The sequence below is a fragment of the Thamnophis elegans genome, chromosome 17 (assembly GCF_009769535.1).
Source record: "Thamnophis elegans isolate rThaEle1 chromosome 17, rThaEle1.pri, whole genome shotgun sequence".
NCBI lineage: Eukaryota > Metazoa > Chordata > Lepidosauria > Squamata > Colubridae > Thamnophis > Thamnophis elegans.
The window spans coordinates 15,914,552-15,936,899 of NC_045557.1; the positions used below are offsets into that span (position 1 = coordinate 15,914,552).

The 22,348-nt window shown below is 46.6% G+C and overlaps 1 long non-coding RNA gene across 1 annotated transcript; it reads right to left on the reverse strand.

The window, feature by feature from the left end:
• Positions 1-3,736: 3,736 nt before the first annotated feature.
• On the reverse strand, positions 3,737-4,562 carry LOC116519988. Its single transcript, XR_004256704.1, has 2 exons — positions 4,227-4,562; positions 3,737-4,090 (listed from the first exon to the last, which is right to left on the reverse strand). It is a non-coding gene; the product is annotated as an uncharacterized LOC116519988 (long non-coding RNA).
• Between the last annotated feature and the right edge of the window lie 17,786 nt (positions 4,563-22,348).

The following is a 22,348-nucleotide window of genomic DNA, read 5'->3' on the forward strand; positions in this document are numbered from 1 at the left end:
GGACAACAATGCTGTGTGCAGATTCTGGAGAAATCCTGGAATTCCACAGCTGAACTACGCACATCACAAAGAGAGCTGCAACCCCCCCTCCCCCATGGACGAATGGAAAGAGAAGTGGCATTGACTGACAGGAGGGTTGCCTGATTTCACTGGTTAAGTACCTAATAATGACCCTGACAGGCAAAGTCATTGTTCTCTTAATCACCTGTTGTGCATTACAATGCCTTCTGCTTTGCCTCCCCACCTGTAAGGAAACTAGAGGTCTCCCAGTACAGGGATATTGCTGTTGGGTAAATCTTGGAAAATGAGATCATTTTCAGATTCAAAGGGGGGGGGGATGATGGGCTGGGGGCTAAAGCAAGGTCATAGCACACACTTGAAAGTAAAGCAGGAAGACTGGAATTGGGGTGTGGGGCTCTGTCTGTCTCACAAGAACAAAGAATGCTTATCAACAGGAAATATGCATGTGTAAAGCTTGCAGCAATTATGGGTAGCTAGAAAGTTGATAAAAGTAACAAGAATTAGACAACTTGCAGAGCTCAGCTAAAAGTTAGGAATAGAGATGGCTGGCAGCCAATGAAACGCCTGTTAGAGAACTCCTGGGGCCTTCGTTAGCCAAGGCTTAGGAATGGCACAGCTAGAGACCAATAGAAGAAATGGTAGAATTATTGCTAAAGTGTTTTTTAGAGGATATTTCTTATTATTTCACCTTGTCCCGCCTTCTCCTTTAATGAAAATGTATAAAACTTTCTTAATCCTTTGTTCTTGGCCTTTTGACCAGGAACATTTTACCTTGGAGTCCTCCAATAAAAAGCAATCAGAAAACCTGCCCCTCCTGTCTGGGTCCATCATTGGCTTCGACACCAGGCTCAGACCCCAATTGGGGAGAAGACAAGCGTGTCTTTAAACAGCAACTACGTGGATACATTTTCTTCCTGGATATCTGAACTTGGAATTCATGCCCAAAAGGAGACCATCTCCAGTTAAAGAGGAGCTAAGGAGGAGAATCTCCTGCTAGTTAATTTCCTCATAGAAATCAATATCTCATTGTTGGGAAAAAAAAGAAACAGGAAATCATGCAATGTTGATATTCTCCAAGTTGGATTCTTTCTGGGTCTTCAGCTGCTGGAGGAAAATCACACACACAGAGACACATGGTTTCCAAGGGCTCAAAAAGGTTGAAAACTGCAACTAGGAAGGGGGCAGTATTGGAGGGGATTTCCCCCCACTCCTGCAGTTTTTGGAAAGGAGGAGCAGGTGGATGTGGAGAGGGAGGGGCTGGTAAGGCAGCTAAAGTGGGGAGGGGCTGGCTGACTACCGTGCTTAATGTCTCTGGGGTGTATAGGGCACTGCACACCAAGACAACTACACACAAGAACAGGTTTCCCCCACCTGCCATCACTCTGCTCAAGAACGAATTCCCACACCTCCTCCTAAGACTGCATTACTATCTTCTTCTTACTCTTCTCAGTAACTGTCTCTCCCCACTTAGGACTATGTTGCTTGTATCTTGACAATTTAGATGGTTCTGTTTGTTTCTTAGTATGATTTGATTGCTTATTAGTAACTTACTACTATCACCGAGTGTTGTATGTTGATGGATGCCTTTTATTTTACTTCAGGTACACTGTGAGAGGCGATGCACCAAAGACAAATTCCTTGTGTGTCCAATCACACGTGGCCAATAAAGAATTCCCTTCTGCTCTGTCCTATTAACGGAGGACATTTCTTGGGTGAGAAGTGAAGGGAAAGAAAATCCAGTTGCCTCCTGAAAAAGCACCTTCGGGATGAGATCTGCTGCTTGAGCAGAGGGTTGGGCTAGAAGACCTCTAAGGTCCCTTGCAGCTGGCTTGTTCTTATTGTGTCAGCTGAGAAGGGAACTTCCTCCATTGGTCTAAGCCTCACTGGGCTCCAGCATCAGATTAGCTCAGGTCTTCAGTGCAAAACGAGGAGAGCATTAAAAGAGCAGAAAACTCTGTGGCCCCTTCAGCTTTTGCTCGCCTGGCTGCACCCCCAGACCTCCCAACCCACCTTGGCTAGGGGAGGACCCCGGAGGGAGGGAACGGCTGCAGTCCCAGGAGGGACCCTCGGCCTCCCCCTGCCTGAATGCGGGGATTGGGCGGAGAATTTTCTCCTGAATGGATCCTTTGATGTTTATAAAGGCTGCTCCTCTGACTGAAGCTCTTTCCACACTCGAGACATTTATGAGGTTTTTCTCCTGTGTGGATCCTTTGATGTCTATAAAGGTTGCTCCTCTCACTGAAGCTCTTTCCACACTCCAGACATTTATGAGGTTCTTCTCCTGTGTGGATCCTTTGGTGTGCATAAAGGCTGCTCCTCCGACTGAAGCTCTTTCCACACTCCAGACATTTATGAGGTTTTTCTCCTGTGTGGATCCTTTGATGTATAAAAAGGCTGCTACTCTGACTGAAGCTCTTTCCACACTCCAGACATTTATGAGGATTTTCTCCTGTGTGGATCCTTTGATGTCTATAAAGTTTGCTCCTCTCAGTGAAGCTCTTTCCACACTCCAAACAATTATGAGGTTTTTCTCCTAAATGGATCCTTTGATGTGTATAAAGGTTGCTCCTCTGACTGAAGCTCTTTCCACACTCCAGACATTTATGAGGCTTTTCTCCTGTGTGGATCCTTTGATGTGTATAAAGGCTGCTCCTCTGACTGAAGCTCTTTCCACACTCCAGACATTTATGAGGTTTTTCTCCTGTGTGGATCCTTTGATGTTTATAAAGGTTGCTCCTCTCACTGAAGCTCTTTCCACACTCCAGACATTTATGAGGTTTTTCTCCTGTGTGGATCCTTTGATGTGCATAAAGTTTGCTGCTCTGCCTGAAGCTCCTTCCACACTCCATACATTTATGAGGTTCTTCTCCCGTGTGGATCCTTCGATGTGCATAAAGGCTGCTCCTATGACTGAAACTCTTTCCACACTGCAGACATTTATGTGGTTCTTCTCCTGTGTGGATCCTTTGATGTGCATAAAGGCTGCTCCTCTGGCTGAAGCTCTTTCCACACTCCAGACACTTATGAGGTTCTTCTCCTGTGTGGATCTTTTGATGTGTATAAAGGTTTCTCCTCTGGCTGAAGCTCTTTCCACACTCCAGACATTTATGAGGTTTTTCTCCTGTGTGGATCCTTTGATGTCTATAAAGTTTGCTCCTCTCACTGAAGCTCTTTCCACACTCCAGACATTTATGAGGTTTTTCTCCTGTGTGGATCCTTTGATGTCTATAAAGGCTGCTACTCTCACTGAAGCTCTTTCCACACTCCAGACATTTATGAGGTTTTTCTCCTGTGTGGATCCTTTGATGTGCATAAAGGGTGCTGCTCTGACTGAAGCTCTTTCCACACTCCAGACATTTATGAGGTTTTTCTCCTGTGTGGATCCTTTGATGTGCATAAAGGTTGCTACTCTGACTGAAGCTCTTTCCACACTCCAGACATTTATGAGGATTTTCTCCTGCGTGGATCCTTTGATGTCTATAAAGGTTGCTCCTCTCAGTGAAGCTCTTTCCACACTCCAGACATTTATGAGGATTTTCTCCTGTGTGGATCCTTTGATGTCTATAAAGGCTGCTACTCTGACTGAAGCTCTTTCCACACTCCAGACATTTATGAGGTTTTTCTCCTGTGTGGATCCTTTGATGTGCATAAAGGCTGCTACTCTGACTGAAGCTCCTTCCACACTCCAGACATTTATGAGGTTTTTCTCCTGAATGGACCTTTAGATGCTTTTGAAGACACTGATTTCTCTTGAAGAATTTTTCACATTCCGGGCACTGATATCTCTCTTCTTCCTCCTGGATCCTTTGGGGATTCCGGAGTCTTCCGAAGGACCCTCCGCCCTCCAGGCCCGTCTCGGCGTCTCCCCCCCGTTTCCTCCTCCCCGCATCGCCCTCCAGGCAGCCGCCTTTCCTGGGCTCTCGCCGGGCTCATCCCTCCTGCAGCTCCGGAGCCCCCCGGCCTTTCCTCGCCGCCTCCCGGGGCTGCTCCGCGGGGCCCGCTCTCCTCCTCCTCCTCCTCTCGGGCGGCGCTTCCTTCCTTCCCTCCCCCGCCGGGCTCCTCCGTCCTCCTGCAGGGGAGAAAGACAGGCGGGTCACGGCGGCGTCCCCCTCACCGCAGGAGAGGCCCAGGCCGAGGCCTCCCCTCCCGAGGACCCGAAGGAGACCCTCCCAGGCTGCCCCTCTGTCCCAGCAGCCTCTACTTACTTCCGGTTTCTCCGCCTCCGAAGGGAACCGCTCCTTCCGTCAGCTCTCTGGTTCCGAAAGTGAAGGCGCTCCGTTTCCCAGCCCCTCCTTCCTGCGAAGCCCCGCCTCCTCCTCTCCAGGCACCGCCTCCTTGTCGTTCCCCCGAAGGAGAGAAAGGGACCCGCTAGAAGAGTTCGGTTCTCGGCCTTCCTGATGCCGTTCGACACGGTTCCTCCTGCGGCGGTGACCCCAAGCGCCAAATCGGGCTGCAGCCTTCCCTTCGCCGCCACGTTCCTTTCTTTTATTTCATTCTACGCGCCTGGTTCTCCGCCTCAGCAACGGTCCCTCTCGGCCTCCGTAGCTCCGCCCACCGAGCTGGGAGCTGCTTTCCCAGCGTCCTCTGCGCTTGCGCGTCTCTCCCCACTCCAGCCCCTCCTTTCGCCCCGCCCCCCACCCACGGGGCTCCTCCCACCCAAGCCCCGCCCCTCCCTCTCCTGCCAGGGAGACGCAGCACGCAGGCTCCGAAGACTTCCAGGCTCCCCCCCCCCGGTGGTCTCGGGCGACCCCTGGGGAAAGGGCCCTTCCACCCCCAGGAGGAGAACCGCCGGGCCAGGAGCCGAGCAGCCGAAGGGATCCCGGGAAGGGACGGAGCTCAGCCCGAGGGGATCCCGGGAGGCCATTGGGAGGCGAGGAGGGACGGGGGGATCCACTGGAAAGCCAGGGATCCCAAGGGGGGGGAAGAAGCGGATCCCAGGAGGGGATCCCCCCACCCTTTCCTGCAGGGGGGGAAAGGACCCCTCCTCCTCCTCCCTTTGGGGCTGAGCAGGGGGGAGACCAGCCGCGGGGGGAGCTCTGGGTCCCCTGGAGAAGGAGCTGGAGAGGCTCCTGCAGTTGCTCTGCTTCGGTGGCTCCTCTGGACTGGATCCCCTAGACCGGATCCCTTGCGGTTGAGGAGGCCGGTTGAGGAAAAGAGGGACACCCTTGACCGGGGGGGGGGAGGGGGGGGAGAACGCGAGTGTGTGTATCTCTCCTTCCTTCAGCCCAACACTCTAGCCCGGCTTGGCTCCTGCTTCGTCTCTCGCTTCTCTGTTCGATTGTTGAAAGCGGGAGCCAAACCGGGTCATTCCTTCCATCCTCTTCTTTCCTCACTCACTCCCTTCCTCCTTTTTTCTCTTCCTTCCTCCTTCCATTCTTTATACGATATAAAATTCAATGAGGGTGAAACACACCAAATCTGGCAAAGCTGCCTTGCACCAACCTGGCCTGCCCATAGAATAGCAGCCACTTTGAGACACATAAACCTGGTCTGAACATATTGCATCACAAAGATTTGCAAAGATCACATTTGCAAAAAGGAACATTTCTTGTAGTAAATACATTTTATAAACAATTTAAAAGTAAAAATCCCCCCAAAATAATAAAAAGGTATTCTATAAATAAAAGAAATCCTTAAAAACCATTGTTAAGTATTACACCAGCAATAATTTATACTGTCACCATTTCAAACTATCATCAGAAATACGAATCTGTTGCCAAACATCCACATTTTGATCGAGTAACCATGAGGATGCCACAATGGTCGCTAAGTGTGAAAATGGTCGCTAAGTGTGAAAAATGGTCATCAGTCACTTTTTTCAATGCCATTGTAACTTTGCTCACTAACCAGCCATGTTCCTGACTTAACAACCACCATGATTCACTTAACGTGGCAATAAAAGGTCGCAAAATGAGGCAAAAATCATTTAACAAACGTCTCCCTTAGCAACAGAAATTGGGGGATCAATCCTGGTCGTAAGTCGAGGATTACCGGTAGCTAATTGCAAAAGGCAACTTTACTTGGAACAGGTGAGATTGTGCCCGGATCCCTTTCATGCCACCATCCCATCCTGTCCATGGGGAGAACTCCACAGGCGGACAAAAGCCCCCAACCCCCTCTCAACCTCCAGCTGACTCTGCCATCTGCCATAACCACACATGCCCCTCAAAGGCAAAACTCAGGGGGCTGAATTCTACAGGGGGAGGAGTAAGGGGGGGATTTGAGGGGCAGCCCAAAGCACCATCTGTCTAAATTTGCATCAGGCAGGCAGTAACATTTTCATAGACCATGATCAGAAGAGCAGCTGATCCTATGGAGAGACTCCTCCTGCATTCAGTCCCAGGCCTACAAGTGGAAGTACCCCTTCCTTCCTTCCTTCCTCCTTTCACCTTCCTTCCTTCCTTCTTTCCTTCCTTCCTTACTTCCTTCCTTCCTTCTCTCCCTCCCTCCCTCTTTCTTCCTTCTAGCCTTCCTTCCTTTCCATTCTTTCTCCTTCCTTCCTTCCTCTTGCCTATCTGCCTTCTGTCTTTCTGCTCTTTAGATCTCTCTTCCTCCTTCCTTCCTCTTTCCATCTTTTCACCAAAAATCAGGATGTTTTATTAGCATCAGCATCATTCTGCTGAAAATGCCAAATTCTGTGGTACTTCTGGATGAGATTTAGAAAATTACAGAGACATGAGGAACCATTATATAATTTCACTTGGCAAAACTCTGATTAAAATAATAGCAACAAAATGTAAGGTTTTTTAATTTTAAAACTCTAGCAAAACATAGATTTATTTCCAGTTTAGTTAATTAATGTCATTATAAAAAGGAATGCAATTGATTAAATAAAAATGACTTTTTCTTTTATTAAGAATACTTATTCTACATTAAACTAGAAAATATTTCATAGGCCCTTCAACAAGTTTGTTACAAATTTTCAGGATTGCATGCATTCTTGAAACTGATACTATGTAATGTTAAAAAGCAGGCTCCCACTTTCAACAATCGAACAGAGAAGCGAGAGACGAAGCAGGAGCCAAGCCGGGCTAGAGTGTTGGGCTGAAGGAAGGAGGGATACACACACTCGCGTTCTCCCCCTTCCTCCCTCCCTCCCCCTCTCTCTCTCAAATGGCAAATCCTTGGAAGGAATGACCCGGTTTGGCTCCCGCTTTGAAGCAGGAGCCAAGCCGGGCTAGAGTGTTGGGCTGAAGGAAGGAGGGATACACACACTCGCATTCTCCCCCTTCCTCCCTCCCTCCCTCTCTCTCTCTCAAATGGCAAATCCTTGGAAGGAATGACCCGGTTTGGCTCCCACTTTCAACAATCGAACAGAGAAGCGAGAGACAAAGCAGGAGCCAAGCCGGGCTAGAGTGTTGGGCTGAAGGAAGGAGAGATACACACACTCGCGTTCTCCCGCTTCCTCCCTCCCTCCCTCTCTCTCTCTCAAATGGCAAATCCTTGGAAGGAATGACCCGGTTTGGCTCCCGCTTTCAACAATCGAACAGAGAAGCGAAGAGGCAGGAGAGATGAAGCAGGAGCCAAGCCGGGCTAGAGTGTTGGGCTGAAGGAAGGAGGGATACACACACTCGCGTTCTCCCCCTTCCTCCCTCCCTCCCTCCCTCTCTCTCAAATGGCAAATCCTTGGAAGGAATGACCCGGTTTGGCTCCCGCTTTCAACAATCGAACAGAGAAGCGAGAGACGAAGCAGGAGCCAAGCCGGGCTAGAGTGTTGGGCTGAAGGAAGGAGGGATACACACATTCGCGTTCTCCCCCTTCCTCCCTCCCTCTCTCTCTCTCTCTCAAATAGAACGGCTCGTGGTCACAGATCAAAAGAGGAGATCGCGACGGAGAAAGAACATCCATTATCCAGCATCTCGAAACCACCGCGTAAACAGAATTTGCTCCAACGTTTTTCCCATGGACAATGAGCTCTCCCTCAGACCTTTTACAATACAGCCACGCGCTGCCAGACTCCAAATAAGTTCTAACTAGGTTACCCAGCCCATGGAAGCCAGCAGCGTCTGGACAGGGGAACGAATGAGCCGCCCATTCGTTCCCCACTCATCTGCCCGCTCACACGCTACAATAGCCAGCCCATGGAAGCCAGCAGCGTCTGGACAGGGGAACGAATGGGCGGCTCATTCGTTCCCCACTCATCTGCCCGCTCACACGCTACAATAGCCAGCCCATGGAAGCCAGCAGCGTCTGGACAGGGGAACGAATGGGCGGCTCATTCGTTCCCCACTCATCTGCCCGCTCACACGCTACAATAGCCAGCCCATGGAAGCCAGCAGCGTCTGGACAGGGGAACGAATGGGCGGCTCATTCGTTCCCCACTCATCTGCCCGCTCACACGCTACAATAGCCAGCCCATGGAAGCCAGCAGCGTCTGGACAGGGGAACGAATGGGCGGCTCATTCGTTCCCCACTCATCTGCCCGCTCACACGCTACAATAGCCAGCCCATGGAAGCCAGCAGCGTCTGGACAGGGGAACGAATGGGCAGCTCATTCGTTCCCCACTCATCTGCCCGCTCACACGCTACAATAGCCAGCCCATGGAAGCCAGCAGCGTATGGACAGGGGAACGAATGGGCGGCTCATTCGTTCCCCACTCATCTGCCTGCTCACACGCTACAGTAGCCAGCCCAGCGAGCTAGCAGCTGATGGGTGGGGGAGGGCAGCAGCGGCTCGCGCAGAGAACCGCTCAGTTCCGGAGCTTCTGCCGCCCGTGGCGGTGCAGCGCACAAGGGCTGGCTGTAACGCGAGGAGATGAAATGAACTCCGCAAACGGGGAGAAGGAGGAGAGGAGGCCTGTCTCCTCCCCATAGCGCCTCCCGATTCCCACTGGTACCAATCTATAACATGATTACTCACCAGTGAGTAAGCGCAGCTGCAAGCAAAAGACGAAATGAAATGGAGGCTCACGCAGGCGTGCTAAGCTAAGTGGACTCCAGCCAATCAGTGAGCTGGTTGGCCAGCTCACTGATTGGCTGGAGTCCAGGCCAATTAAATCAGTGAATGGCAGGCTGGGCTGGCTTAAATTTGTAGGTAGCATAGAACAGAACGCTGAGCCAGCCCAGCAGCTGATGGGCGGGAGCTGCAAGCGCCAAAAAAAGCGTGCCTTTTGAAAAAGCGGGCGGGACGCGGGAAAATGTATCAAAAAGCGGGGGTGCCCCGCCAAAAGCGGGACGTCTGGTCACCTTACCCTCTGGCCACAGGGACCCCCAACCCTGCAGTGGAGGAGACCCCGAGCCCCCCCCCCCGTGGCACAAGAGCCGTTTGACGTCCCAGCTGAGGAGACCAAAAAGGGCCCCCAGCTCTGGACAAAGTCTGGCTAGGACCACACAGGGGCCGGAGAAGGCGGGATGGGAACAGGGGGTGCAAATAAACTCTGTACATGCTCAGGGGCTGCAGTGGCCTGTCTTCCAGAAAGGACAGTTGGGGATCCTGGGAATGGTCATCCCACGTCAAGCGTGTCCCGTGAATGTCAGCTGCCAGCTGGCCTCTAATTGAAATGGGCCCAATTGGCTGTGGAAGGGACAGGAGACCACAAAGAGATCTCCACTCTGCCTGGAAGAAGCAAAGGCGAACCGCTTCCACATTGGGGCTTCATAAATCAAAAATACACTTCCTAAGGTGGGAAACGTGGCCCCACTTGGCTCTGTCTAAAACTGCCCCCTTGGCTGGGGACCCATCAGCAAAGCCCTTTAAAATATCCCAATAATGTTCTGGTTGGTCAGGTGACCGACCCTCTTTATGACCATCCCTAGTTATGACCTTGATGGCAAGCTCCGTTGCGGTGTTTATTTGTATGTACTTGAATAATAATTCTTCTTTAACATGCAATGAACAAATAAAGTGAAATGTATAATGTTCCCTGGCCATAATTTCTTGGAAAGCGTAAAGGAGAAATCTGAAAAAGGGGCAAAGCTAAAAGAGGATAGAAAAAAATATTTTGTTGGTGACTTTGTTGACTACGGAAAACTCAAGAGCAAAACCAAGAAATTCAATCATTAAATGATACCTAAAGGATTGTTTTCTGAAATAAAGGCCTCGGAGTCATTAGATCTGCAAATCAGAGTCTCCCGCCCTCATTTGCACTCATCCCTTACTCTTCTCTCTCTTCCTTCATATCCTCTCTCCTCCTCTTCCTATCTCTCCCATCTCCCTCTCCTTTACTGTCAGTTTCATGGCCGATGCTTTGTCCCGGTTACCTCAGTATAATTGTTCCAAACTGAGTATCGTCCAACCGCTCTTAGCAGCTCCGGTACTCACGCGTCAACAAACCAAAGCTCAAAAGGACATGCCTCACGATCTGCTTTCTGACCTCAAAGCGGCTCTTCCTCAAGACGACTGGTTCCTGAACCATCGGGACGAGTGCACCATGAGGGACGGTTTACCGTGGATTGGTGCTAAATTATACATCCCCGCTTCCCTACGACTTGTTGTCCTTCGTCGCGCTCATGACTCAAGGATGGCAGGCCATTTTGGGTTTGTAAAAACTTTGCACCTCGTAAAGAGACAATTCTGGTGGCCCTCTTTAAAAAAGGACATTGAACTTTATGTCTCCAGTTGCCCGGTTTGCGCGACCGCCAAAAGGCCGCCGGGGAAACCACAGGGACTTCTGCAGTCCGTCGCCCGCCCGGTTGCCCCTTGGAAGGAGATTTCTATGGACTTTATTGTGGAGCTTCCCGAGAGCCAGGGGCACACCGTCATCTGGGTGGTCACTGATTTGTTCTCCAAGCAAGTTCATTTCGTGCCTTGCCACAAGATTCCTTCCGCCAAGGCGTTGGCTAAACTATTCCTTTCCCACATCTACCAGTTACATGGGGTTCCCGACCGTATTATCTCCGATCGTGGAGTCCAATTCACATCTAAATTTTGGAAGGAGTTCCTCACACGCATTGGCTCCGCCCAGGGCCTTAGCTCCGCCTACCATCCTCAGACTAATGGCGGCTGTGAACGTACTAATTCCGTCCTTGAACAATATTTACGTTGTTTCATCAATTATCAACAGGACGATTGGGTGGACTTGTTACCACATGCTGAAGTAGCCTATAACAATTCGGTTCACTCCAGCACGGGCTTCACCCCTTTCCGGGTCGTTTACGGCCAGGATTTTGTTCCTATTCCCGAACTGCCTACGGCCCAGCCTCAGGTTCCTTCCGTTGCTGACTGGAGTGAACGTCTCAGTCGCCTTTGGCCCCTGACTCTTTCCACCTTGGACGCTGCCCATAAGGCTCATAAGAAGCAGGCTGATAAGAAACGCTCTCAGCCCTATGAGTACCACGTTGGGGATTTAGTGTATTTGTCCACGAAATTCTTGCATACTACACAAAAGTCAAAGAAATTGGGTCCCAAGTATGTTGGCCCTTTCCCAATTGTGAAAGTTATCAGTCCTGTTTCTGTTCGTTTGCAATTGCCCAAACATCTCAACCGTATCCACCCAGTGTTCCACATCAACCTCATCAAGCCAGTTCGGGTGTCCAACCTACGGCCCTCAGATGACCCTCCACCTGCTCCGTTGCTTATTGATGGGGAACGTCATTTTGAAGTCCGTGACATTCTGGATTCCCGTCGGCACCGTAATCGCATCCAATACCTTGTGGCTTGGAAGCATTTTCCCCCCTCCCACACGGAATGGGTTGATAAGTCCCACGTTCGTGCCCCCCGCTTGCTACAGAAGTTTTATGCTTCTTATCCCGACAAGCCTTGACTTTTCTCCTTTCCCTCTTTTGTTTCTTTGTTGTTTGTCTGTTTTGTTTGTTTTTTCTTCCAGGCCTGACAGCCTTTTTTCCGGGGGACGGCCGGATGTCAGCTTCTGCTTTGCTGGTGCTTCAGCTGCCATGAAACGGGAAGGGGGGGGCGTGTATGTGGGAGGGTTTTAATTGATGTGCTGGAGGACTGCTGGAGGAATGTTCTAGGATGTACCAGTCGTTGGGATTGCGCATGCGTACGTGTTTCCCGCCTGCATCAACGGCCTTCACATTCCATCTTGGCCTGTCTTTTTGAAGTTATCTCACACCTGACATTTGAAGGACTTATGATTGGACTGGAGCTTTGATCCTAAGGGGGGGGAACGGGCTTTGCTATATATCAATTGCTTTCGCGCCATATTATTCAGATTTTGCTTCACTACTGCTCGCTCACCATTTGTAATTAGTAAAAGTACTTTGGATTTCCAACTCATGGAGTCTCTTAGTCGTCTTTCCTAATTATGGAATGGAGTGGGGCGTGACATTTACTCTTTCTTCTTTTCCTTCTTCCCTTTGCTCTCCAGTACTCCCCTCTACCTCTTCCCCTTCATATCCTCTCTCCTCCTCTTCCAATCCCTCCCCATCTCCCTCTCCTCTCTTCTTTCCCTTCTTCCCTTTGCTCTCCCTTACTCTTCTCTACCTCTTCCCCTTCATATACCCTCTCCTCTTGTCTTTCTTCTTTCCCTTCTTCCCTTTGCTCTCCCCTACTCCCCTCTACCTCTTCCCCTTCATATCTTCTCTCCTCTCTTCCTATCCCTCCCCATCTGCCTCTCCTTTCCTCTTTCTTCTTTCCCTTTCCACTCACATACTCCTCTCTATCTCTTCCCCTTCATATCCTCTCTCCTCCTCTTCCTATCAGTCCCCATCTCCCTCTCCTCTCCTTTCCCTTCTTCCCTTTGCTCTCCCCTACTCCTCTCTATCTCTTCCCCTTCATATCCTCTCTCCTCTCTTCCTATCCCTCCCCATCTGCCTCTCCTCTCCTTTCCCTTCTTCCCTTTGCTCTCCCCTACTCCTCTCTACATCTGCCCCTTCATATCCTCTCTCCTCTCTTCCTATTCCTCCCCATCTCCCTCTCCTCTCCTTTCTTCTTTCCTTTTCCTCTCAACTACTCCTCTCTACTTCTTCAGCTTCATATCCTCCCAAAAGGAGACCGTCTCCAGTTAAAGAGGAGCTAAGGAGGAGACTCTCCTGCTATGGTGAATTTCCTCATAGAAATCAATATCTCATTGTTGGGAGAAAAAAGAAACAGGAAATCATGCAATGTTGATATTCTCCAAGTTGGATTCTTTCTGGGTCTTCAGCTGCTGGAGCCCTCAATATTTGGAAGATGGGCAAAAGAGCGTCATGCCCTTGGGGATTCAGCACCATTAAGCCATGGCAATTTCTTTTGGCAGAAATTATTCAAGGGAGACAGGATTTCTTTTTTCTGTCCTGCATGGCCGTATTACTTGGGGATTCAGGAAAAGTTGTCTCGCCTAAGCAGAAACCATGGAGGGAGCTCAGCTGGGGTGACGGAAGAAAACACAAAAGAGCCTGGCAAAAGAAAGGGAAGGCGATGGGAAGTTCATCCAGAGGCACATTAATGAGTGGAGCCTCCCTTGACAGAGGCAGTCTACATACACAAACCTGCTCAGGAGCCTTGGAAGGAGCCCCCCGCTTCCTGGATCCTTTGGGGCCCTCGGGGTCTTCCGAAAGACCCTCCTCCTCCTCCTCCTCCTCCTCTCGGGCGGCGCTTCCTTCCTTGCTTCCTCCGTCCTCCTGCAGGGGGGAGAGAGAGGCCGAAGCCTCCGCCTCCCACGGAGGTCCTTCCTCGTAGGGAACATAGAATATGGCCAGGACTGGACAAAGGAGTCTGTGACATCCAGTGAGGCTAAACCAAGCCGCGAGCACCGAGAATCTTCACGCTCTTCTCCATGCCCTTCTTGTTAGACTTCTCAGGATACAGGAAAAGTCTATTTGGCAACCAGGTTCAGAAAGGGAGCCCATGGCTTAGCATCGCAAGTTCTGAACACCCTTCATTATCCATGCACGCGTTCTTATACGTTCTCAAAAGCATTGCAACACGGAAACACTTAACTCACTTCTTAGTGGTTACCGTGAGGAGAGAAGCCTTAGGAGGAGACGGGGTCTTACTTCTCCTTTTGTTTATGGAGTTCGTGCCATTAAGGAACTTTAATTGAACCTTGGACTTTTGACATAGGTTTTGACATAGGGACATTGGCTGGAACATCTTGTGGTTAGGCACCGGCTTCCTGTTCTTTTGCAAGCTGCAACTCTGCCTATGTGGCTTTTTAATAAGGGGTCCCGAGCAATGTTCCCTGTCATTTTTTTTCAGTGTGTGCGGAAAAGTATAGTGTTTGAGCGGCACATTTTCATGTCTGAGCACCTGAATTTTTTTCACAGATGTTTCACAGAGCAATTGATTTATAGGATCCGAATTGGAATGGAGAAAAATGGTGTGTGTGTGTGTGTGTGTGTGTGTGTGTGTTTGAGTGAGTGAGCGAGGGTTCCGGTAAGGGAACTGTGCCTATTTAGAAAAAAAGGTAAATTATTGCAAACATGATATATGTTTCTAGAGAGAGGGGGGGGGAGAGAGAGAGAGAGAGAGAGGGAGGGACGGAGGGAGGGAGGGAGAGAGAGAGAGAGAGAGAGAGAGAGAGAGAGAGAGAGAGAGAGAGAGAGAGAATCCCTCCTTCCTTCAGCCCAACACACTCTCGCTGGCATCCCAACCAGACGAGAGGGACAATGTTCCCTGTAATTTTTTTTCAGTGTGTGCGGAAAAGTATAGTGTTTGAGCGGCACATTTTCATGTCTGAGCACCTGAATTTTTTTCACAGATGTTTCACAGAGCAATTGATTTATAGGATCCGAATTGGAATGGAGAAAAATGGAGTGTGTGTGTGTGTGTGTGTGTGTGTGTGTGTGTGTTTGAGTGAGTGAGCGAGGGTTCCGGTAAGGAAACTGTGCCTATTTAGAAAAAAAGGTAAATTATTGCAAACATGATATATGTTTCTAGAGAGAGGGGGGGGAGAGAGAGAGAGAGAGAATCCCTCCTACCTTCAGCCCAACACACTCTCGCTGGCATCCCAACCAGACGAGAGGGTCCCGAGAGGCTGTCCAGCCTGACCCAGTAGGTTTCACACTTAATGTCCAAATCTCACTTTACGTCCTACTTTACCCTCCTTGGCTCCTCGCAACTGCAATAGATGCCCAGATGAGGCTTTTGGGGCTGTCGGGCTGAAAACCGAAGCCCTATTCGCCCCAAAAGCGGCTGCACCAGTAAAGAAGGCCTCCAGGTGGCTGCCGGCTTAAAAACATGGCCACGGGAATGCTGACCGAGCCTCCGGAGCCTCGGAGCCCTGCAGTGGAGGAAGGGCCCCAGAATCGCCAGCTGAGGCCTCTCTTGCCACCTCCCACCCCCCCAGTCCCCAGTCTCCCCTGGCTGCCTAAGCCTGCCAGCCAGGCCACCTTACCTGCTGCCTGCTCACCTGCCTGCTCCTTGCATCCATCACATCGGAGAGCGGCTGATTCTGCCTGCTTTTTTCCCTTTATGCTTTTAATGTTTTTTTTAAAAAAAATATTTATTGTTCATAGAATATTTTAATGGTTTTATTTTAATTTATTGTGTATAGAATATTATTATTTTTAAATAATCTTTATTGGTTATACATTTTTTTAATAAGACATACAAATACAAATACAACTTTAAACATACATTCACAGCCCAACATTTTTTTTCTTCCTCATTGTTTAGTCTCTAACCGGCATCTTCTTGTTACACAATTCAGGGATCTGTTACAATAGTTCACTTTTACTTCCCATTGTTAACAGCTGCTATTTTAACTTTCCCCGTTTTAAGTCCCTGCTGTTCTCCTTGTCGCCCACATAAACCACAGGTTCCAGCTCAGATAATGTTCCGTTTCTCCTTTGTCCCTCAGCCAACCCGTCATTCTGTCCATTTCTGCACACTCATAAATCTTTTTAATTATGGCATCTTCCGATGGCATGGAAGTAGATTTCCAAAATTGCGCGTAGGTTATTCTTGCGGCCACAATTATATGTAGGCTCAAATGCCATATAGATTTACTCATGTCTTCTGGTTTTATGCTTAATAAAAAAAGTCTCAGGTTTCCATTCCATACTTGCCTCGGTAACCTCTCTTAGCCAGTTTTGAATCCTTCTCCAGTATTTCGTGGCCTCAATACAATGTGGTACAATGTGCCATCCCTTCTTCCACATTTCTTACACAGTGGGGATAACCCAGGAAACATTTTGGCTAACCCCATTGGGGGAAAGTGCCATCTATAAACCATTTTGTATATATTTTCTTTAAATGCTGTAGATATCGTAAGTTTAATAGTCTTACTCCATAGATCCCACCATTTGCCCATTTCAATCTCATAGCCAAACTTTCTCTCCCATGCTATTAGAAGGCTTTTGTCCATCTCTTCTTTAGCATCTTGACAGGTCAAAAATTGATAGATCTTCGATAACATTTTCTTATCTCCGCCAAACAAAATCTTATCCAACTCCTGAAGGTTTGGGTAGATCCCAAACCGTACCTTATCGTTTTTACACCTATTTCTAATCTGTAAATATTCCCACCATTCCAGATTCCTGCCCTGTTGCTCTAATTCCATCTTTGTTTTCATGCTGACATCTTCTGTCATAATGTCTTTATATATTATGTTTCTTGTCCAATTAAATACACTGGGATGTGTTAAGGCCTCCAACAGTGCTAACCAACACGGAACCCTAGGATAGTACTTTTTCCTCATCTTTTCCCACACCCCCATCAAAATCTTCTGAATATAATGTCCGATGAAGTACCTACGGGGGGGTATCTCTTTCTTGCCAGAGGGAGGCATGCCATCCCTGGGGGAGGTCATGTCCCTCTATAGCCAATAGGCGCCTTCTACTCAACGTCACCCAATCCTTCACCCATGTCATAATTGCTGCATTATAATACGCTTCCTAGTTGGGTACTCCGAAACCTCCCAGTTCTTTACGTTTTTGCAACATTTGGGCTTTAATTCGTGCTTTCTTGCCTTGCCATATAAATCAAGCCACTATTGTCTCCAAGGATTTTAAAAAAAAATTGTCCAATTTAGTCGGTGCCGTTTGAAACCAAAACAAAAATTTCGGTAGTACATGTGTCTTAACTGCCATAATCCTGCCCATCAAATTAGTCAAATCCTTAGATACCTCTTGTAATAATTTCATATAATTATCTACCTTGATAGAGGAACATCTCTCCGTAAGCCAAATTCCCAAGTAATGTACTTTATGGGTCATGTTAATCCCTAACAGGCTTTGTACTTCCCTTTTCTGGTTCAAAGTCATATTCTTAATTAACAGTTTTGCCTTCTCTTTATTTATACGCTATCATACCGTACTCCTCTATTTTACGTAAAAGCTGTATCCCAGAAGCCATAGGATCCTCCAAAATAAAAACAAGGTCGTCGGCAAAAGCCTGGACCTTAAATTCCTGAGCTTTAGTTTGTAACCCTTTAATTTGTATATCACGCCTCACCATTCCAAGAAGGGGTTTTAATGTGAGGATAAACAGCAGGGGGGATAACAAGCATCCTTGTCTTGTGCCTTTACCAATCTCAATATCACCCGCTGTCAGGCCTGCAATTATATTCCTTTTAGAATTTTGGCCTGCCACACTTTCTCTTCTTTCATTATGCTTTTTCTTTAGTAGAGTTGATGGGAGGGGGAATAGACAGGAGTGAGATTGTGGAATGTATTGTTTTCATTCTTTACTAGAAGCCAAGTTCATCCTTTTTCTCCGCACTAGCACACCTGACCGGAAGCAGCTGGGTGTGGATGCCAGCGTGGAAGAAGAAGATTGGACCATGTGATGGATTGTGGGCGTGGGGACAAGATCATGAACTTTTAACTGGGTGGAATTGTGATGTCATTTTCAGTATTGGGATTCCATAGCATGATGCCAACATGTCTGTCTTATTAAATTGGAACCTTAAGGATAGATCTGCCTTGGACTCTGATTTAATTCTGCATGATATTTGGAACGCTGACACCCGCCTCTTCTCCATTTACCAGTAATGTCGCAGTTTGTCATACATAAATTGCCTGAACTGCATTTAAGAGGTTTTTTCACCTCCTGTATGGAGTTTCTGTGCTTGAGAATAGGGCAGAGCCTGACTTCCCACATCCGACACCTGCTAGAGGCTGTGAGAGTTTTGTTTCTGAGCAAGAAAATTTTGTGACCAGCAATGTCACAAAATCTATTAATGAAAGGATAAATCCCTATTTGCGAAATAGCCAGAATATTCTCCCAAAATTTAAAAGATTCCTCTTCTGGAATTACAAAGGATGTCTAAAAGCGCTCTACCAGAGAGGGAGTATGAATCATTAAGGTGGAAGAGTAGAAATACAATAGAGAAATTCATCTTCAAGTTTTCTTTTGCTCTGCTGGGGGATTGGGGCAAGTCATTTTCTCTTAGCTCTACCTACTTCATGAAAGTATTTTGGAAAAATGGGAGAAAGGAGGTGGTGCTTTGAGTTCCTAAATGGAAAAAAGGAATATATATCTAAAAAATAAATGTTAAGTCAGATTTTTCCCTGCAAAGTGTTCATGAAATAGACCAGGTTGAAAAAGAAATTCCAACAAAATTACCCCTAATCGGTTATGGAATGATTAAGGCTTACTCTGAAGTAGTTAAATATATAATAATTATGCTAACTAATAATATAAGACTGTAGGGATTAATATCAGTAGCTTTTCTACTGCCCATAAGCTATTTTCTTAAAATCTAGGTGTGAATGCTCTATATTATTATTTAATGTTGAGATACCAAAAAGATGCACACAAAGACAATACAAAGACTTGAAACTACAGGTAGTCCTAGACTCAACAACAGTTCATTTAGTGACTATTTAAAGTTACAACAGCACTGAAAAAAGTGACTTATGACAAGTTTCTACACTTCTAAATGTTGCAGCATCTCCATGGTCATGTGATCAAAATCAATGGACGGACGGACCATGCAGACTTTCTCCACACCTGCTTAGCGACCCTTCTTGTCCCTCCACAGTCCAGTCCAGTGTCTTACCTGTTCCTGCTGCCTCTCTTGCCTGCCTCTCCCTGTTCCTTCCATCCATCGCATCAGAGTTCGGCTGATTCTGCCTGCTGGTAAGGGAGCCGGGTTTTTTTCTTTTCTTTTTTCAATGTATTTTAAAATAATATGTTATTTATTGTGCATAGGATTTTTTAAAAATAGTTTTATTCTGTGTGGATTCTTTTTTTAAATTGTCTTAGACTATTTTAGAAAAGATTCTATCCGAAATAAATTGAAATAAACCATTTTTTAAAATTCTATGCACAATATAGAACTTTTAAAAATGGTTTATTTCAATTTATTCTGTGTGGAATAGTTTGAAATTTTTTACTTCAATTTATTCTGCGTGGATTCTTTTTTTAAATTGTCTTAGACTATTTTTAAAAAGATTCTATCCGAAATAAATTGAAAGAAACCATTTTTAAAAATTTTATGCACAATACATTTCAAAGTATTGTGCATAGAATTTTTTTAAAAGGTTTATTTCCATTTATTTTGGATAGGATCTTTTTTTAAATAGTCAGGAGTCATTGACACTGAATTTGCACTTTTAATAATCAGGAAGCACATACTGAGTTTCTTTGAAAGAAAATCCAGTAATTTAAAAATCCAATAATGTGTTTCCTAGTATAATTTGATTGCTTATTAGTAACCTATCACTATCACTAAGTGTTGTAGCTTATGATTCTTAATGAATGTATTCTATTTTATTTTTCTTTATGTACACTGAGAGCATATTCACCAAAGACAAATTCCTTGTGTGTCCAATCACACTTGGCTAATAAACTACTCTACTCGACTCTACTTGACTCGACTCGACTCGACTCTACTCATTTCTATTTCAATTCTAATAAGGCATTATAATGCAAGCTAGCCTTAGCTTTCAAACAGTTCATTTAGTGACCAAAGTTACAATGGCATTGAAAAAAGTGACTGATGACCATTTTCACACTTAGCGACCATTTTCACACTTATTGGTATTGGTATTTTATTATTTGTATGCCGCCCTTCTCCGGGAGGACTCAGGGCAGAGAACAATTCAAAGGGGAGAAAAAAGGGGGAACATAAAAGACAAAATACAAATAATAAAAGTGGACAACAGTCGCACAACCATACATGTCGAGAGGGGAGGGAACTCATCACCCCCAGGCCTGCCAGCAAAGCCAGGTTTTGACGGCTTTTCGGAAGGCCTGGAGAGAGGTGAGGGTCCGAATCCCTGCGGGGAGTTCATTCCAGAGGGCCGGAGCTGCCACAGAGAAGGCCCTCCCCCTGGTAATAGCCAGGTGGCATTGGCTGGTAGATGGCACCCGGAGGAGGCCAACCCTGTGAGATCTAATGGGTCTGTGGGAGGTAATTGGCAGCAGGCGGTCTCTCAAGTACCCAGATCACTTAGCGACTGTTGCAGCATCCTCATGGTCACGCGATCAAAATTTTGATGTTTGGCAACAGATTCGTATTTATGAAGGTTTCAGTGTCCTAGGGTCATGTAATCGCCTTTTGTGACCTTTTGACAAAGTCAAATGGGGAAACCAGATTCACTTATGCTACTAACTTATCAGCTGCAGTTATTCACTTAAGAACTGTGGCAAGAAAGGTGGTATAATGGGGCAAAATTCACCTAACAAATGTCTCAGGAACAAAAATTTTGGGCTCAGCTGTGGTCAAGGACTACCTGTACAGACTTCCTGGGCAGGATCTTGCTGATGGTGGTAGCTTAATAGAGCTGCCCCCAGGTTTCTGGTCGTGTTATCTGCCTAGATATCTGGTAGATACCTCATTCTTCAGGCAAAGAAGAGCGAGAGAGAGATCCAGCTGGTAAGAGCTTTTCCTTTGAAGTTTGCAGCTTTTTTTTGCTGCGAATAGAAGGGGGGCCAGCCGAGGCTGAATCATATCTCCGTGCCGGAAATCCCTAGCTGTTTTTATTACGGCGCAAAGTAAGGCACCTCCACTTAGGACAATATTTGAACTATTTATCTGAAATTAATACAAGCAGAGTCCGTATCTGACAACCTTATCTGCTTTTTTTAAAAAAAAAAAATCCTAGCTTCATTTTTTTCAAGAGCTTCCTTCGTGCACTTGGTTTTTTTTTTCTTAAAAAATAAGCTCCTAAAATGACGATTGTGCATTCTCCGTAACAATGTCACATTCCTAATTCCTCTACAAAGAACAGTGATAAAAAAAGATCAAAGGAACAGCCAGCCAGCAGTTTCTTACTAATTAGTTTCACTTCTCTGAAAAGCTTACAAGACTTTCCTCTTACCAACTTTGCTAATATATATTTCTGATATAGAGAAGTCCAAAATGGCGCTGAATATGCCGAGCTGCTTTGTTACAACGCCCTTTTCTGAAACCTTTTGAAAAATCCTAAAGAACTAACAAAGGGGTGACTTAATACTTTTCTTCTCGTAAGCTGCATCGCGGGCCAGTAGAGTTTGATTAATTGCTTGAAGACATAATGGCATCAAAATTAAATCTTGGGCCGAAACTTCCTCCTAGAAGCACATCCCCCATACCTGGTACAAAGTTGCAGCTTCCACCCTCTATGCCCCCTACTGGAGATTTGCTAACGAAAGAACTTTTTTTTGGAAACTTTTAGAGAATTTAGAGAGCAGAATTTAGAAACTTTTAGAGAATTCAGAGAGGCGATAAAGAACGAGATAAATGAGTTTAAGGCGGACTTATATGATAAACTTGATACTAGGATTGCCAAAATAAATGATGATATGCTGGGAATTGTAACTGTATTGACAGAACATGTTTCTGGAATTGAAGATAACCTAGAGGTTCTTAATGAAGCTAATACCAATTTGACATCCAAAACAGAGGTGGTGCAACAAAAAGTTGAAAATGCTGAAAAACAAATTATTATGATCCAGTACAGGCAGATGGAGCTCGCATTAAGAGTCAGGGGGTTGCGTGAGGATAAACAGGAGGACTTGAAACAGATTTTTTCAGAGGCTTTTGACCGTCTGGCGGGAAGACCGGGGTTCAACTTTGACTGGCAGATTGATAAAATTTATCGTGTTAACTCTTGGGTGGCAAAGCAGAAGCAACTCCCCCGAGATGTAGTCATATACTTCACCACAAGAGAGCTCAGAAACATGATATTACAAGAGTCCTATAACACCAGGCTTCAAATTGGCGGTCAGGATTTGATTGTCTTGAAAGAAATACCACCTCAAATGCTAAGAGGCAGGAGAGACTATGCCTTTCTAGTGGAAGAACTCAGAAACCGTCAGATACAGTATAGATGGGATGTGCCATTTGGTATTATAATTACATTTGACAAGCAAAGATATCGTCTCAACTCTGTATGGAAAGCTCGAGATTTCTATCACAAGATTCTGAAGGTGGGACACCCTGAATCATCTGGATCTGGAGAAAGACCACGAGAAGGACAAGATAGACAGCAAACCACACAACTACCAGACAAAACGCACCATTTCCTCCTCCCGAAAGGGCAAGGGGTCATGGAACAAAGACCTAGCCGTATGACT